Source organism: Phalangium opilio, unplaced genomic scaffold, assembly GCF_054372755.1.
Source record: "Phalangium opilio isolate 3A_F unplaced genomic scaffold, DU_Popi_V2 ptg000037l_1, whole genome shotgun sequence".
Classification (NCBI taxonomy): Eukaryota; Metazoa; Arthropoda; class Arachnida; order Opiliones; family Phalangiidae; genus Phalangium; species Phalangium opilio.
This window is the reverse complement of record NW_028324160.1, coordinates 7,843,220-7,859,147: the sequence shown is the minus strand read 5'-3', so window position 1 is coordinate 7,859,147 and position 15,928 is coordinate 7,843,220. Positions and strand designations below refer to the sequence as shown.

General features: G+C 42.5%; 26 non-coding genes across 26 annotated transcripts; all 26 read left to right on the top strand.

Moving 5' to 3' along the window:
* Positions 1-3,541: 3,541 nt before the first annotated feature.
* Positions 3,542-3,614, top strand: TRNAR-UCG (transfer RNA arginine (anticodon UCG)). Its single transcript has one exon. It is a non-coding gene; the product is annotated as a tRNA-Arg (tRNA).
* A 91-nt stretch (positions 3,615-3,705) lies between these two features.
* Positions 3,706-3,778, top strand: TRNAR-ACG (transfer RNA arginine (anticodon ACG)). Its single transcript has one exon. It is a non-coding gene; the product is annotated as a tRNA-Arg (tRNA).
* Positions 3,779-3,864: 86 nt separating this feature from the next.
* TRNAR-UCG (transfer RNA arginine (anticodon UCG)) lies at positions 3,865-3,937 on the top strand. Its single transcript has one exon. It is a non-coding gene; the product is annotated as a tRNA-Arg (tRNA).
* A 577-nt stretch (positions 3,938-4,514) lies between these two features.
* On the top strand, positions 4,515-4,587 carry TRNAR-UCG (transfer RNA arginine (anticodon UCG)). The gene has a single exon. It is a non-coding gene; the product is annotated as a tRNA-Arg (tRNA).
* A 253-nt stretch (positions 4,588-4,840) lies between these two features.
* On the top strand, positions 4,841-4,913 carry TRNAR-ACG (transfer RNA arginine (anticodon ACG)). Its single transcript has one exon. It is a non-coding gene; the product is annotated as a tRNA-Arg (tRNA).
* A 250-nt stretch (positions 4,914-5,163) lies between these two features.
* Positions 5,164-5,236, top strand: TRNAR-UCG (transfer RNA arginine (anticodon UCG)). The gene has a single exon. It is a non-coding gene; the product is annotated as a tRNA-Arg (tRNA).
* Positions 5,237-5,327: 91 nt separating this feature from the next.
* TRNAR-ACG (transfer RNA arginine (anticodon ACG)) lies at positions 5,328-5,400 on the top strand. Its single transcript has one exon. It is a non-coding gene; the product is annotated as a tRNA-Arg (tRNA).
* A 5,359-nt stretch (positions 5,401-10,759) lies between these two features.
* Positions 10,760-10,832, top strand: TRNAR-ACG (transfer RNA arginine (anticodon ACG)). The gene has a single exon. It is a non-coding gene; the product is annotated as a tRNA-Arg (tRNA).
* Positions 10,833-10,918: 86 nt separating this feature from the next.
* TRNAR-UCG (transfer RNA arginine (anticodon UCG)) lies at positions 10,919-10,991 on the top strand. The gene has a single exon. It is a non-coding gene; the product is annotated as a tRNA-Arg (tRNA).
* Positions 10,992-11,077: 86 nt separating this feature from the next.
* On the top strand, positions 11,078-11,150 carry TRNAR-UCG (transfer RNA arginine (anticodon UCG)). The gene has a single exon. It is a non-coding gene; the product is annotated as a tRNA-Arg (tRNA).
* Positions 11,151-11,400: 250 nt separating this feature from the next.
* On the top strand, positions 11,401-11,473 carry TRNAR-UCG (transfer RNA arginine (anticodon UCG)). Its single transcript has one exon. It is a non-coding gene; the product is annotated as a tRNA-Arg (tRNA).
* A 91-nt stretch (positions 11,474-11,564) lies between these two features.
* On the top strand, positions 11,565-11,637 carry TRNAR-ACG (transfer RNA arginine (anticodon ACG)). The gene has a single exon. It is a non-coding gene; the product is annotated as a tRNA-Arg (tRNA).
* Positions 11,638-11,886: 249 nt separating this feature from the next.
* On the top strand, positions 11,887-11,959 carry TRNAR-UCG (transfer RNA arginine (anticodon UCG)). Its single transcript has one exon. It is a non-coding gene; the product is annotated as a tRNA-Arg (tRNA).
* An 86-nt stretch (positions 11,960-12,045) lies between these two features.
* Positions 12,046-12,118, top strand: TRNAR-UCG (transfer RNA arginine (anticodon UCG)). The gene has a single exon. It is a non-coding gene; the product is annotated as a tRNA-Arg (tRNA).
* A 573-nt stretch (positions 12,119-12,691) lies between these two features.
* Positions 12,692-12,764, top strand: TRNAR-UCG (transfer RNA arginine (anticodon UCG)). The gene has a single exon. It is a non-coding gene; the product is annotated as a tRNA-Arg (tRNA).
* A 91-nt stretch (positions 12,765-12,855) lies between these two features.
* TRNAR-ACG (transfer RNA arginine (anticodon ACG)) lies at positions 12,856-12,928 on the top strand. The gene has a single exon. It is a non-coding gene; the product is annotated as a tRNA-Arg (tRNA).
* A 249-nt stretch (positions 12,929-13,177) lies between these two features.
* On the top strand, positions 13,178-13,250 carry TRNAR-UCG (transfer RNA arginine (anticodon UCG)). Its single transcript has one exon. It is a non-coding gene; the product is annotated as a tRNA-Arg (tRNA).
* Positions 13,251-13,981: 731 nt separating this feature from the next.
* Positions 13,982-14,054, top strand: TRNAR-UCG (transfer RNA arginine (anticodon UCG)). The gene has a single exon. It is a non-coding gene; the product is annotated as a tRNA-Arg (tRNA).
* Positions 14,055-14,145: 91 nt separating this feature from the next.
* Positions 14,146-14,218, top strand: TRNAR-ACG (transfer RNA arginine (anticodon ACG)). Its single transcript has one exon. It is a non-coding gene; the product is annotated as a tRNA-Arg (tRNA).
* A 250-nt stretch (positions 14,219-14,468) lies between these two features.
* On the top strand, positions 14,469-14,541 carry TRNAR-UCG (transfer RNA arginine (anticodon UCG)). The gene has a single exon. It is a non-coding gene; the product is annotated as a tRNA-Arg (tRNA).
* Positions 14,542-14,796: 255 nt separating this feature from the next.
* Positions 14,797-14,869, top strand: TRNAR-ACG (transfer RNA arginine (anticodon ACG)). Its single transcript has one exon. It is a non-coding gene; the product is annotated as a tRNA-Arg (tRNA).
* Positions 14,870-15,120: 251 nt separating this feature from the next.
* TRNAR-ACG (transfer RNA arginine (anticodon ACG)) lies at positions 15,121-15,193 on the top strand. The gene has a single exon. It is a non-coding gene; the product is annotated as a tRNA-Arg (tRNA).
* Positions 15,194-15,284: 91 nt separating this feature from the next.
* TRNAR-UCG (transfer RNA arginine (anticodon UCG)) lies at positions 15,285-15,357 on the top strand. The gene has a single exon. It is a non-coding gene; the product is annotated as a tRNA-Arg (tRNA).
* An 86-nt stretch (positions 15,358-15,443) lies between these two features.
* Positions 15,444-15,516, top strand: TRNAR-UCG (transfer RNA arginine (anticodon UCG)). Its single transcript has one exon. It is a non-coding gene; the product is annotated as a tRNA-Arg (tRNA).
* A 91-nt stretch (positions 15,517-15,607) lies between these two features.
* Positions 15,608-15,680, top strand: TRNAR-ACG (transfer RNA arginine (anticodon ACG)). The gene has a single exon. It is a non-coding gene; the product is annotated as a tRNA-Arg (tRNA).
* Positions 15,681-15,766: 86 nt separating this feature from the next.
* TRNAR-UCG (transfer RNA arginine (anticodon UCG)) lies at positions 15,767-15,839 on the top strand. The gene has a single exon. It is a non-coding gene; the product is annotated as a tRNA-Arg (tRNA).
* Positions 15,840-15,928: the final 89 nt, after the last annotated feature.

Sequence of the window (15,928 nt, the reverse complement as noted above, 5' to 3'; positions counted from 1 at the left end):
AGCAAAACAGAGGTTATCATTGTTTTACGAAATAATCCAAATTAACCAAAGTTCTATTTTTAATGGATTTATAATAAGTCCCTATATTTGCATCGAGGTTTAAAAAAATTATGTCAAACTGAAAATCTTCACCATTAAAGACAAAGTCCCGACTAGATTGCGTCACTCTATAGATGGTCCGCATAATTCGCTTACTGGTGAATTTATCAATTTTTCTAAATTTAATATTTACGGGGGTCGTCAATCCGGGGGAGCTTAAAACAAATCGAACTCGATTATACCCGGGGTTCTCGGTTACTAATTTGCGTATAACTTCGTCGAGAATTTTTCGAAAAATTCGAAAAAAATCTCGCGTTGGAATGTCATCCAAATTTTTAAAAGCTATACGCAAATCGATTTGTTTACAATGCCACTTGCGACTCGTTTTGTCAATCTGCCGCTCAATTGCGTAGTACCGGTTTACCTGTGCGTGTTCTTCTCCCTCACTACCCTCCGAGTCGGTCCCGCTGCTGCCGCTGCTCGAACTCATTTTTTGAATCTCTATCAGAAATAAAAAAAATTGGAAAAAAATTTGGTTTGTAAATTTATTGTTAATAAGATACTTACTTTGCTGGGCGGCTGCTGCGTGGCCTGAGCGTCACCCTTTATGTCCTCCACCAACCGGTGGAATGCGTTCAAGAGCTTGACACCGTCCCGGCTTTTGGCGTCAACGACTCGCTTCAGCCGCTTGTGGCTACACTCCCAAAGCTTGTCGGCTTGGGAGTCTTTTATATCTTTGAATTTGTAGACACTCACGTCTACAAAATAATCCCCCTTTCGCGGGGGGACTTTTGTCTCGAAGTACTGACCGTCGCTCCTCAGCCGGTACGACCCTTCGATACCGTTAACGCCGACGACGTGTTTTTGCAGGACTTCCTGCACAAATGACTCGTCGTCGGAGTCTATTAGTATCTCCGGGGCAGCTGGTGTTAGAAAATGGCCCAAAGAATGACGACCGCTACTCGGTCCTGGTCGAGCACCTGGAGACGTTGGCGGTGAATCAATGAGTGACTGCGAGAGCGACTGTGATTCTTGATACTTATTCATGTCGGATAGTTTGATTGTGAAAATCCAATGCCCATGCTCGAGCTTTTATACCCAAAATCTCGGGGCCATTTTTTTTAAAATACAGGCTCAGACATGGTTTTTTATAACACAACCTTATTCTACTCTTATTAAGAGTTTTAAAAAAAATATAATTATGTCTAATATGCTATTTTTTACTTTAACCTAAAATACATTTTCTTTATTGCGGAGTTGATACTAAAGATTAAAGAAGACATTAATATATTTATCTATAAAAAAATAACCTCTCTAGTTTAATATTAATATACATTTATTCAGATTTATATCATGTTAAAAAACAATTTCCGTCCCTCCCAAAGTAATTACTTTTAACCTTCACTAATAAATTGTTTTTCTTATATAAAACGATCTCGTGATAATTATTCAAGTTATTCGAAACACGCCCAAACAAGCTTTGCATACGAATAATATTTGTCCCCTTAGGCATCTATCAAAGTAACTTCTTTTTAACCTTCGCTAAAGGTTTTTTTATATAACACGATCTCGTTTGAATTATTTAAAACACGCCAAACAACTTTTTTGCATACGAAAAAAACTTAGACCTCGGATAGATTTTGTAATTTCTATGTCTATATATCTAATTAACTTTTTGCTATTTATTGAATTTTAAGAATCTTGAAAGTATTGGCTAGACACTATTAGATTTGACCTCGCTACTTTTGTATATAAGCCCCGTGTTTCAAAATGAAAGTTATCAGTTGTTTTCTAAAGACTTCAACAGCACCTCTTTAAAATGTCTTTTTCCAACGCCTCTCGTTTGCCCTGCCTGCCGGTCATCAAAATCCATCCGGCAGCGCTTACTCCCCGTCGTACCACTCCCCAGTCGGCCGGACTGGACTTATATTGTCCAGTGGATATCGTAATTGACCCTCACGGTATCAAAATTGTGTCGACTGGGTTAGGCGTTATGCTGCCCGAGAACAGCTACGGCCGCGTTGTTGGCCGTAGCAGTTTAACAGCCCAAGGGCTGTTTGTCGCCGAGGGGACGATAGGTATGTTTATTAGTTATTTTATAATGCCCAAAAGTATAATATTTCTTAACAATAATAGACGCTGACTATCGCGGCCCGTTAAAAGTGGTCGTCGCAAATGTGGGGGAAACCCCCTACGTTGTCAAGCGGGGCGATCGTTTCGCCCAATTGATAGTTACGCCGGTTATATTGTTAAGACCGGTAGAAGTGGCGGTAAATATTTTTTAGTTTTTTAATTTAGAATTCAACTTGTAACATGTTTTTATGTTATTTCTAGACTTTGACCCCTACGTCACGCGGCAGTGGGGGGTTTGGGTCGACCGGCGTCTAGTAATTTTTTATTGGTGGTGGGTTTATTTTATGTAAATATTTTAGTTTTATATATTTTTGTTATTTTGTTTTAATGTTATTGTATAATATCTGTTATTAAAAATCTTTATTCGCATATTTGTATATTCTTTCCAGACTTATAATTATAGGCTTGTTTTTTTAGCTCCGCTTTAATTAACCTATCCAATGAAATTTATCTCTTTACTTACACCCCGCCTAATAAGCCAAGTAGGAACAAATCAACAATATCGCTTTCCTTGCTATTATATTACATATATATCACGTACTAGCTATTTAAATATCATTTGCTTTTGTAACCCGTCCAATATGCTATGCCTCTTTTTCTTTTTTGTTTACGGGTTGATAGTTAACGTTTTGTTAACTCTTTACGAAATCGAGCGGCGAAGCAGAAAACAGCTGGAAAATAAACCCCGACGTCCCTCCACAGATAACCCTTCCGAGTCCAATAACGATACGGGGTCAACGTGAAAAATGAACTCTTTAAAACATGTTTGTTTATCCTTGCTTATTGTTGATTATTTTGTAATATATATTTTGTATTTATTTATTACGCATATCTGTACATCTTATGAAAAGTAAAATATCTGGTGTATTAAAATCTGGCTGTTTTTCTTTATTAACTCTATGCCTACAATATGAAAGGTTGACGCCCATTACTAGACGATAGGGGACGACGCCCAGGTTGAATATAGGTTTAGTTTTGGTTTAAGTTAAGAAGATGGTGTCATGGGGGTTGAAACTAACAGGCAGGAGCTCGGGCTAGTCCAGACTTGTCTGGGAAGTTTGGTTTGAGTTTGGTGGAGGGCGGCCATCTTGGGGTGGCGGCCATCTTGGATCTCTGCGAATCTGTATAGCTATCACTACTTATTAGAGTATAACGGAAGGGAAATTTATAATATTGCAATGCTTCTATAGCATTTTGATCAACCTATAGCGGGCTTGTGGCGCAATGAATTACGCGTGTGCCTACGGAGCAGAAGATTCCAGGTTCGAGTCCTGGCAAGCTCTATGTTTATTTTCGTAAAAGATATTTTATGCGTCATAAAGAATGCATAAATACAATGTTTGGAAATTTTATTTATAATACGAAGCTAGGGCTTGTGGCGTAATGGATAACGTGTCTGCCTTCGAAGCAGAAGATTCCGGGTTCGAGTCCTGGCAAGCTCGGTATTACCATTTAAAGATGATTATTAGAGTATAACGGTAGGGAAATTTATAATATTGCAATGCTTCAATAGCATTTTGATCAACCTCTAACGGGCTTGTGGCGCAATGGATAACGCGTCTGCCTACGGAGCAGAAGATTCCAGGTTCGAGTCCTGGCAAGCTCGTTGTTTATTTTCGTATAAGATCTTTTATGCGTCATAAATAATGCATCAAAACACTGTTTGGAAATTTTATTTATAATACGAAGCTAGGGCTTGTGGCGTAATGGATAACGTGTCTGCCTTCGAAGCAGAAGATTCCGGGTTCGAGTCCTGGCAAGCTCGGTATTACCATTTAAAGATGATTATTAGAGTATAACGGAAGCGAAATTTATAATATTGCAATGCTTCTATAGCATTTTGATCAACCTCTAACGGGCTTGTGGCGTTATGGATAACGCGTCTGCCTTCGAAGCAGAAGATTCCGGGTTAGAGTCCTGGCAAGCTCGGTATTACCATTTAAAGATGATTATTATAGTATAACGGAAGGGAAATTTATAATATTGCAATGCTTCTATAGCATTTTGATCAACCTATAGCGGGATTGTGGCGCAATGAATTACGCGTGTGCCTACGGAGCAGAAGATTCCAGGTTTGAGTCCTGGCAAGCTCTATGTTTATTTTCGTAAAAGATCTTTTATGCGTCATAAAGAATGCATAAATACAATGTTTGGAAATTTTATTTATAATACGAAGCTAGGGCTTCACGCGTAATGGGTAACGCGTCTGCCTTCGAAGCAGAAAATTCCAGGTTCGAGTCCTGGTAAGCTCGGTATTACCATTTGAAGATGATTATTAGAGTATAACGAAGGGAAATTTATAATATTGCAATGCTTCAATAGCATTTTTATCAAGCTCTAACGGGCTTGTGGTGCAATGGATAACGCGTCTGCCTTCGAAGCAGAAAATTCCAGGTTCGAGTCCTGGCAAGCTCGGTATTACCATTTAAAGATGATTATCAGAGTATAACGAAGGGAAATTTATAATATTGCAATGCTTCAATAGCATTTAGATCAACCACTAACGGGCTTGTGACGCAATGGATAACGCGTCTGCCTACGGAGCAGAAGATTCCACGTTCGAGTCCTGGCAAGCTCGGTATTACCATTTGAAGATGATTATTAGAGTATAACGAAGGGAAATATATAATATTGCAATGCTTCAATAGCATTTTGATCAACCTCTAACGGGCTTGTGGCGCAATGGATAACGCGTCTGCCTACGGAGCAGAAGATTCCGGGTTAAAGTCCTGGCAAGCTCGGTATTACCATTTAAAGATGATTATTAGAGTGTAACGGAAGGGAAATTTATAATATTGCAATGCTTCAATAGCATTTTGAAATACTTATAACGGGCTTGTGGCGCAATGGATAACACGTCTGCCTACGGAGCAGAAGATTCCAGGTTCGAGTCCTTGCAAGCTCTATGTTTATTTTCGTAAAAGATCTTTTATGCGTCATAAAGAATGCATAAATACAATGTTTGGAAATTTTATTTATAATACGAAGCTAGGGCTTGTGGCGTAATGGATAACGCGTCTGCCTTCGAAGCAGAAAATTCCAGGTTCGAGTCCTGGCAAGCTCGGTATTACAATTTAAAGATGATTATTAGAGTATAACGGAAGGGAAATTTATAATATTGCAATGCTTCAATAGCATTTTGATCAACCTCTAACGGGCTTGTGGCGCAATGGATAACGCGTCTGCCTACGGAGCAGAAGATTCCAGGTTCGAGTCCTGGCAAGCTCGTTGTTTATTTTCGTATAAGATCTTTTATGCGTCATAAAGAATGCATCAAAACACTGTTTGGAAATTTTATTTATAATACGAAGCTAGGGCTTGTGGCGTAATGGATAACGTGTCTGCCTTGATCGTTGTTAGCTTTCGTGGAGTGCGGTTGTTTCTTTTCGCTCTCCGTGTTTGTTGCGTTTTACGGTTTCCTTTTTCGGCGGTCCTTTCTCCGCCTTGTTAGTCGGATCCTTTGCGGCGTACTTTGTTGGTTGTTTTTGATTGTACGGAATTCGGCTTTCGCCCGCGAAGCCTCGGTCTCGAGGGTTTCCTTCGGGGAGTCCTCCATCATGGAGGCGCTTCGACGAAGCGTCTTCGTTGTTTGTATGGTGCAAACCACTGCTGTTGTTGTTGCTGCCGTTAAAAAATCATTTGGTCTTGATGCCATTTCGTCTGTGGTTCCTGGTAATGGAGGTTACTTTATTACGTTTTTGTCGGAGAAAGATGCTGAAGAGTGTGTCAAAGCTGGGGTGGAAATCATGGACGTCCTGTGTCCTGCTGAATCAGTCGTCTCGAGATCGGTAATTATTAAAATACATGGTTTGCCTGAATTCGTGTCCGATGATGCCGTGGTTGCGAAATTGGTCTCCCTTGGTTGCGAAATCAAGGGGAGGTCGTTTGGCGTAAATTTGATGGATTGTACCTTGGTGAGCGTTGCGTACGCGTGGTTTTGCCTAAGGGGGTTTCATCACTTCCGTACGGCTTGAAAATCGCGGATGTTCTCGGGCGCGAAACCTTTTATCGCGTTCGCCATGAGGCGCAAAATCGGGTTTGTAACGGGTGTCTCGCTGAAGGTCACATTTACAAAAGTTGTCCGCGTAATGTTTGTCGTCGGTGTGAGACACACGGTCATCTTGCCCGTGACTGCCCAGAGAAGATGGGTCAGGTAGCTATCGGTTCTGAACGCGATGTCGTGCTCCAGTCCGAAGTCTTTCCTGTCCGTGATGGGGCAGGCTTGCCCCCTGCTCTCATGTCCGATGGAGTTGCTGATGCGGAGATTCCTAATGTCACCGTTACCATTTCTGGCCATCATGGCCAGAATCTCAGTTCTAGTGAGGATATGCTCGTCGACGGTGACCCTGATGCGGAAGTTAACCCTTTTGAGTCAGAGGGGGGCGGCAATCGGGGAACTAAACATTCTCTTGGTTCCACCTCTGACTTGTCGCAGAAACGTCCCCAGTTCCTCAGGAAACCGAATCCGAATCTGGCCAACGCTCGTGGTTTACTCCGAATAAACCGCCGGACCCTTCACAGACAAAGTAGGTTGCATGGTTGTCAAAATAGCTACTTTAAATGTTCATGGTTTACGGGACGTGGGTAAGATGGCTTTATTAGTCGAATTCATTAAGGACATGGACATTGTTTTTTTACAAGAAACGCATTGGGATGCGTCGCATGTCGCTGCCTTTAAATTGTTATTTTTTGGTCAATTGTTTTTTTCTCACGATCTAGTGAGTGGCTTTCGGGGGGTTGCTATCTTGTTTACTAAAAAATTGGCTATACGGGTCTTGAATGTTACTCAAATAATTTCCGGTCGGGCTTTATTGGTTACTACCGAGTTTTTTGATGTAAGAACGTATTTTTTTAATGTTTACGCCCCCAACGCCGAGGGTGATCGGGTTCAGTTTTTTTGGAGATATCAGAAATTCTTTCCCGGACGGTAGAGTCGTGTTTGCGGGGGATTTAAATGATATTTGCAGTCGCCACCTGGATCGTTCGCCCTCGGGGGTGGGGTCCTTTGGTTTTCGGCCTACTAACGCTCAAGTTTTTAAGGATAGCCTAAGTTTGATTGACACTTACCGACTTAAACATGCTAATAATTGTGAATTTACGCGCTCGGGTTTTGTATTTGGTAAATTTATTCGTTCTCGCATTGACTACATTTTTGTTCGTAATTTTGACTCCCATAATGTCCGTCATTCCCTTATCCGACCTTGTCCTATTTCCGATCATGCCATGGTCATCACTCACATGGATTTCGAGGGCATCATTCGCGGTCCGGGGACTTGGTCTTTTAATGACTCCTTACTTGACGAAGCCGTTTTCGCGACGGCCGTACAGCGCGTCATCGCTCGCAGTCGGTCTACGCCGGAATGTCGCGATGACATTTTCCTTTGGTATGAAAATTTAAAGACTCGACTACGTGACTATGCTATTTTTTATGGTAAATCGCGTGCCAGAGATCAGCGGCAGACACGCGCGACGTTGGCCTCTCGGTTCGCGTCTCTCTCGGACCAGTTAATACAGACTCCCGCGGATCATCTCGAGAAGGAATTGTTTGACGTTCAGACTGCTTTACGGGACTATGACTTACGTGAGTTGCAGGGTGCGGTTGTTCGTTCAAATTTGGCGTGGCAGGATTTGGGGGAACAACCTTCCGGGTACTTTCTTAGTTTAGAACGGCACCGCCAATCCAGGCGGAGCCTGAAACATCTTCAGTTGGATGACGGTACCACCCTCGACGATAGCCTCCGCGTGCGGGGCGAAGTCTTCCGCTATTTTAGTGATCTCTACCGACGGGCTCCGAGCGATGATTCCGTTACGGATCACTTTACGTCCTTCGTCAAGGACCGTTTGACACCTGACGACAGGGATCTGTGTGACGGCCCTGTTACGTGGCCCGACCTTACCGCCGCCTTACGCGCGATGGCCGTTGGTCGTAGCCCTGGCACGGATGGGCTCACCGTCCGGTTTTGGCGGTTCGTCTTACCACTGATTAAGGACGAATTCTTGCGCCTTTTGATGGAAATCCATACCACGGGTCGGCTACCCCGGTCCATGACGCAGGGTATGGTGGTTTTATTGCCGAAGGAGGGGGACCCGTCGCTTCTTCGTAATTGGAGGCCGATTACGCTATTAAATACGGATCGAAAGCTCATTGCGAAGGTGTTTGCCTCTCGACTCTCGTTGATCGCGCCGTCCGTTATTTCACCTTGTCAAACGGGCGCTATTCGTGGGCGCGACGTGTCCACGACGACTCGGTACGTGAGCGATGTGATGTCTTACTTACATCTGAAAAACCAGCCCGGTATACTATTGAAGATGGACCTGACAAAAGCGTTTGATTGTGTGGACTGGACTTTTCTGCTTCGCACACTTGCTTCGTTTGGTTTTGGCCCCGTGTTTCTGAAATGGATGGAGATTTTTCTCACCAGCAGCAGTACCACTATCAAAGTTAATGGCTTTCTCACCGACTTCTTCAGACTGGGACGATCCGTTCGTCAAGGCTGCCCGCTGAGCCCGTTGCTGTATGCTTTTTCCACGGAACCCCTTTGCTTGGCTCTCGATCAGTGCCCAAGTATTGACCGCATCCGGATTAAAACTAATGCTAGCCCAGTATTGTTTCAACACGTTGACGATAACACTTTGCTATTGGCATCTACGACCGCCATAGCGCACGTCGTTCGGCGTTATGAGGAGTATGGCCTGGCTTCCGGTGCAAAAATAAACCTTGACAAGAGTTCTGGCCAATGGATTGGCTCCTGGGCTACTAACGCGGCGACCACCATTTCCGGAGTGACGGTGTCAACTTATCCCCGTAAGTTTCTAGGAGTTCATTTAACCCACGATGTGACCTTGTCGAATTCCCTGAATTGGGATGATAAACTCCCCGGGATTATATCGATCCTTCGTGCCTGGAAACGCCGCCAGTTGACCGTTATAGGCAAGATAATTATCCTCAACTGTCTTGTCACTTCAAAACTTTGGCATTTGGCGAGGGTTCTTCCTTGCCGTGCGTCCTTCCTATCCGAATTGAAGAAACTATTTGTGGAGTTTATTTGGGGCTCAACTTACCACGCTATTGACTACGTTACTCTTACACGTCCCAGGTCCGAGGGTGGTTTTGGCCTGGTGGATGTTGCTCTCAAATGTCAAGCCTTCCGCGTGCATGAGGCATATGGTCTTCTATTGGACGAGTTGCCCCCTTACGATCGGGCCATTCATATCTTACTGCTCAAGGAATATGGAGGTGGGCTTATTCCTTGGTACCACGCCTTTCGCTTACCATTTCAACAAAGGTGCCTCGCTGCCACGCCGCCTCGTTATGGCGAAATATTGCGCAGTTGGTGGTCGTTTTTGCAAAACCGGACCTTGAACGTCGCACCGGTCACCAACCCTCTTGAAGAACCCCTCTTCTTTAATTCTCGCATACCGCTGCCTCCTACTTTTGGTCTCGAGCGTGTAGTACTGGCTCGCGCTGGGTTCCGCACCCTTCGCGATATCCACTATTGTGTCATACCGGGCTTCTTACCACCTGCCGCTATTTCGGAGCAATGTTTGCTGACTGATCCCTACACGGAGGTTCCGACGCCTCGGTTGCACCGCTTATATGACGCGATAAAGACCAGTTTGCCTCCCGAGTGGGTACGCCTCTTCCTGCGTCCGGCGCCACCTCTGGACCCGCAATGCGTTAAGGTACGGTTCATCTCGGGTGATGGCACGACGCGTCCGCTCTCGGTTGAATCCGTTGGTTCATTGTACCGCGCACTCCTGCCCCCAACCTTCGAATCTTCGGGCGAGCAAAGGTGGAATCTTTTTTTACACGATCCGCGGCCACGGGTAAAATTCAAGGACCTCACGAACAGCCATCTGGGTCCGGTGTAATCGACTTGTAACTTGAAGATCCTTCACCAAGGCTTACCGGTGAAATCGCGGATTGTTCACGCGGGGTTCGTTCCAGACGCTACGTGCGTCTTTTGCCACGGCGCGGATGAGACTGTTGACCATTTGTTCCTTACCTGTCCAATGTCCCGATCCCTTTGGGAGTCAATTTTCAATGCGTTTTGTGTGTATACTTTTGATCCTGAGTTTAAATTTGATTGTACCAGATATAACTTAGTAATTTTTCATTGTTACGCGTCTACGAACGATAAACCTCTCTTATTTTGGCAGGCTGCCTTGTTGTTAATTAGTATTGTTAAGTATGTATTATGGAAATATCGTTGTCAATTGGTTGTCAAAGCGGGCCTTGGTATCGTCCTGCCTTTTAGTTTGACAGTTTTGCTTGCCAGGGTACGTTCCTTTGCCCACAAATATATTGCATTATTATTGCATCGTAACAAGTATTCTAACTTAGCTACTACCGTAACAAGGTTGCAGATGTTGTTTTAAGATTGTATAGTTAACTCCAGGAATTAATGCTGTAACTTAATCATTCTTTTAATTCAATTTAACCACTTACATATTCCATTGTAATGTTTTCGATGCTTTTAATAATAAAAAAAAACGTGTCTGCCTTCGAAGCAGAAGATTCCAGGTTCCAGTCCTGGCAAGCTCGGGATTAACATTTAAAGATGATTATTAGAGAATAACGGAATAAGGGCTTGTGGCGCAATGGATAACGCGTCTGCCTACGGAGCGGAAGATTCCAGGTTCGAGTCCTGGCAAGCTCGTTGTTTATTTTCGTAAAAGATCTTTTATGCGTCATAAAGAATGCATAAAAACACTGTTTGGAAATTTTATTTATAATACGAAGCTAGGGCTTGTGGCGTAATGGATAACGTGTCTGCCTTCGAAGCAGAAGATTCCAGGTTCGAGTCCTGGCAAGCTCGTTGTTTATTTTCGTAAAAGATCTTTTATGCGTCATAAAGAATGCATAAATACAATGTTTGGAAATTTTATTTATAATACGAAGCTAGGGCTTGTGGCGTAATGGATAACGTGTCTGCCTTCGAAGCAGAAGATTCCGGGTTCGAGTCCTGGCAAGCTCGGTATTACCATTTAAAGATGATTATTAGAGTATAACGGAAGGGAAATTTATAATATTGCGATGCTTCTATAGCATTTTGATCAACCTATAGCGGGCTTGTGGCGCAATGAATTACGCGTGTGCCTACGGAGCAGAAGATTCCAGGTTCGAGTCCTGGCAAGCTCGTTGTTTATTTTCGTAAAAGATCTTTTATGCGTCATAAAGAATGCATAAATACAATGTTTGGAAATTTTATTTATAATACGAAGCTAGGGCTTGTGGCGTAATGGATAACGTTTCTGCCTTCGAAGCAGAAGATTCCGGGTTCGAGTCCTGGCATGCTCGGTATTACCATTTAAAGATGATTATTAGAGTATAACGGAAGGGAAATTTATTATATTGCAATGCTTCAATAGCATTTTGATCAACCTCTAACGGGCTTGTGGCGCAATGGATAACGCGTCTGCCTACGGAGCAGAAGATTCCAGGTTCGAGTCCTGGCAAGCTCGGTATTACCGTTTAAAGATGATTATTAGAGTATAACGGAAGGGAAATTTATAATATTGCAATGCTTCTATAGCATTTTGATCAACCTATAGCGGTCTTGTGGCGCAATGAACTACGCGTGTGCCTACGGAGCAGAAGATTGCAGGTTCGAGTCCTGGCAACTCGTTGTTTATTTTCGTAAAAGATCTTTAATGCGTCATAAAGAATGCATAAATACAATGTTTGGAAATTTTATTTATAATACGAAGCTAGGGCTTGTGGCGTAATGGATAACGTGGCTGCCTTCGAAGCAGAAGATTCCAGGTTCGAGTCCTGGCAAGCTCGTTGTTTATTTTCGTAAAAGATATTTTATGCGTCATAAAGAATGCATAAATACAATGTTTGGAAATTTTATTTATAATACGAAGCTAGGGCTTGTGGCGTAATGGATAACGTGTCTGCCTTCGAAGCAGAAGATTCCGGGTTCGAGTCCTGGCAGGCTCGGTATTACCTTTTAAAGATGATTATTAGAGTATAACGGAAGCGAAATTTATAATATTGCAATGCTTCAATAGCATTTTGGTCAACCTTTAACGGGCTTGTGGCGCATTGGATAACGCGTCTGCCTACGGAGCAGAAGATTCCTGGTTCGAGTCCTGGCAAGCTCGTTGCTTATTTTTGTAAAAGGTCTTTTATGCGTCATAAAGAATGCATAAATACAATGTTTGGAAATTTTATTTATAATACGAAGCTAGGGCTTGACGCGTAATGGATAACGCGTCTGCCTTCGAAGCAGAAGATTCCGGGTTCGAGTCCTGGCAAGCTCGGTATTACCATTTAAAGATGATTATTAGAGTATAACGGAAGGGAAATTTATAATATTGCGATGCTTCTATAGCATTTTGATCAACCTATAGCGGGCTTGTGGCGCAATGAATTACGCGTGTGCCTACGGAGCAGAAGATTCCAGGTTCGAGTCCTGGCAAGCTCGTTGTTTATTTTCGTAAAAGATCTTTTATGCGTCATAAAGAATGCATAAATACAATGTTTGGAAATTTTATTTATAATACGAAGCTAGGGCTTGTGGCGTAATGGATAACGTTTCTGCCTTCGAAGCAGAAGATTCCGGGTTCGAGTCCTGGCATGCTCGGTATTACCATTTAAAGATGATTATTAGAGTATAACGGAAGGGAAATTTATTATATTGCAATGCTTCAATAGCATTTTGATCAACCTCTAACGGGCTTGTGGCGCAATGGATAACGCGTCTGCCTACGGAGCAGAAGATTCCAGGTTCGAGTCCTGGCAAGCTCGGTATTACCGTTTAAAGATGATTATTAGAGTATAACGGAAGGGAAATTTATAATATTGCAATGCTTCTATAGCATTTTGATCAACCTATAGCGGTCTTGTGGCGCAATGAACTACGCGTGTGCCTACGGAGCAGAAGATTGCAGGTTCGAGTCCTGGCAACTCGTTGTTTATTTTCGTAAAAGATCTTTTATGCGTCATAAAGAATGCATAAATACAATGTTTGGAAATTTTATTTATAATACGAAGCTAGGGCTTGTGGCGTAATGGATAACGTGGCTGCCTTCGAAGCAGAAGATTCCAGGTTCGAGTCCTGGCAAGCTCGTTGTTTATTTTCGTAAAAGATCTTTTATGCGTCATAAAGAATGCATAAATACAATGTTTGGAAATTTTATTTATAATACGAAGCTAGGGCTTGTGGCGTAATGGATAACGTGTCTGCCTTCGAAGCAGAAGATACCGGGTTCGAGTCCTGGCAGGTTCGGTATTACCTTTTAAAGATGATTATTAGAGTATAACGGAAGCGAAATTTATAATATTGCAATGCTTCAATAGCATTTTGATCAAACTTTAACGGGCTTGTGGCGCATTGGATAACGCGTCTGCCTACGGAGCAGAAGATTCCTGGTTCGAGTCCTGGCAAGCTCGTTGCTTATTTTTGTAAAAGGTCTTTTATGCGTCATAAAGAATGCATAAATACAATGTTTGGAAATTTTATTTATAATACGAAGCTAGGGCTTGACGCGTAATGGATAACGCGTCTGCCTTCGAAGCAGAAAATTCCAGGTTCGAGTCCTGGCAAGCTCGGTATTACCATTTAAAGATGATTATTAGAGTATAACGAAGGGAAATTTATAATATTGCAATGCTTCAATAGCATTTTGATCAACCTCTAACGGGCTTGTGGCGCATTGGATAACGCGTCTGCTTACGGAGCAGAAGATTCCAGGTTCGAGTCCTGGCATGCTCGTTGTTTATTTTCGTAAAAGATCTTTTATGCGTCATAAAGAATGCATAGATACAATGTTTGGAAATTTTTTTTATAATTCGAAGCAAGGGCTTGTGGCGTATTGGGTAACGCGTCTGCCTTCGAAGCAGAAGATTCCAGGTTCGAGTCCTGGCATGCTCGGTATTACCATTTTAAGATGATTATTAGAGTATAACGGAAGGGAAATTTATAATATTGCAATGCTTCAATAGCATTTTGATCAACCACTAACGGGCTTGTGACGCAATGGATAACGCGTCTGCCTACGGAGCAGAAGATTCCAGGTTCGAGTCCTGGCAAGCTCGGTATTACCATTTAAAGATGATTATTAGAGTATAACGGAAGGGAAATTTATAATATTGCAATGCTTCAATAGCATTTTGATCTAGGTATAACGGGCTTGTGGCGCAATGGATAACGCGTCTGCCTACGGAGCAGAAGATTCCAGGTTCGAGTCCCTGCAAGCTCGTTGTTTATTTTTTTAAAAGATCTTTTATGCGTCATAAAGAATGTATAAATACAATGTTTGGAAAAATTTTTTATTATACGAAGCTAGGGCTTGTGGCGTAATGAGTAACGTGTCTGCCTTCGAAGCAGAAGATTCCGGGTTCGAGTCCTGGCAAGCTCGGTATTACCATTTAAAGATGATTATTAGAGTATAACGGAAGGGAAATTTATAATATTGCAATGCTTCAATAGGATTTTGATCAACCACTAACGGGCTTGTGACGCAATGGATAACGCGTCTGCCTACGGAGCAGAAGATTCCAGGTTCGAGTCCCGGCAAGCTCGGTATTACCATTTAAAGATGATTATTAGAGTATAACGGAATTGAAATTTATAATATTGCAATGCTTCAATAGCATTTTGATCAACCACTAACGGGCTTGTGGCGCAATGGATAACGCGTCTGCCTACGGAGCAGAAGATTCCAGGTTCGAGTCCTGGCAAGCTCGTTGTTTATTTTCGTAAAAGATCTTTTATGCGTCATAAAGAATGCATAAATACAATGTTTGGAAATTTTTATTATAGTTCGAAGCAAAGGGCTTGTGGCGTAATGGATAACGCGTCTTCTTTCGATGCAGAAGATTCCAGGTTCGAGTCCTGGCAAGCTCGTTATTACCATTTAAAGATGATTATTAGAGTGTAACGGAAGGGAAATTTATAGTATTGCAATGCTTCAATAGCATTTTGATCAACCTCTAACGGGCTTGTGGCGCAATGGATAACGCGTCTGCCTACGGAGCAGAAGATTCCAGGTTCGAGTCCTGGCAAGCTCGTTATTACCATTTAAGGATGATTATTAGAGTGTAACGGAAGGGAAATTTATAATATTGCAATGCTTCAATAGCATTTTGATCAACCTCTAACGGGCTTGTGGCGTAATGGATAACGTGTCTGCCTTCGAAGCAGAAGATTCCAGGTACGAGTCCTGGCAAGCTCGTTGTTTATTTTCGTAAAAGATCTTTTATGCGTCATAAAGAATGCATAAATACAATGTTTGGAAATTTTATTTATAATGCGAAGCTAGGGCTTGTGGCGTAATGGATAACGTGTCTGCCTTCGAAGCAGAAGATTCCGGGTTCGAGTCCTGGCAAGCTCAGTATTACCATTTAAAGATGATTATTAGAGTATAACGGAAGGGAAATTTATAATATTGCAATGCTTCAATAGCATTTTGATCAACCTCTAACGGGCTTGTGGCGCAATGGATAACGCGTCTGCCTACGGAGCAGAAGATTCCTGGTTAGAGTCCTGGCAAGCTCGTCGTTTATTTTTGTAAAAGATCTTTTATGCGTCATAAAGAATGCATAAATACAATGTTTGGAAATTTTATTTATAATACGAAGCTAGGGCTTGTGGCGTAATGGATAACGTGTCTGCCTTCGAAGTAGAAGATTCCGGGTTCGAGTCCTGGCAAGCTCGGTATTACCATTTAAAGATGATTATTAGAGTATAACGGAAGGGAAATTTATAATATTGCAATACTTCAATAGCATTTTTATCAAGCTCTA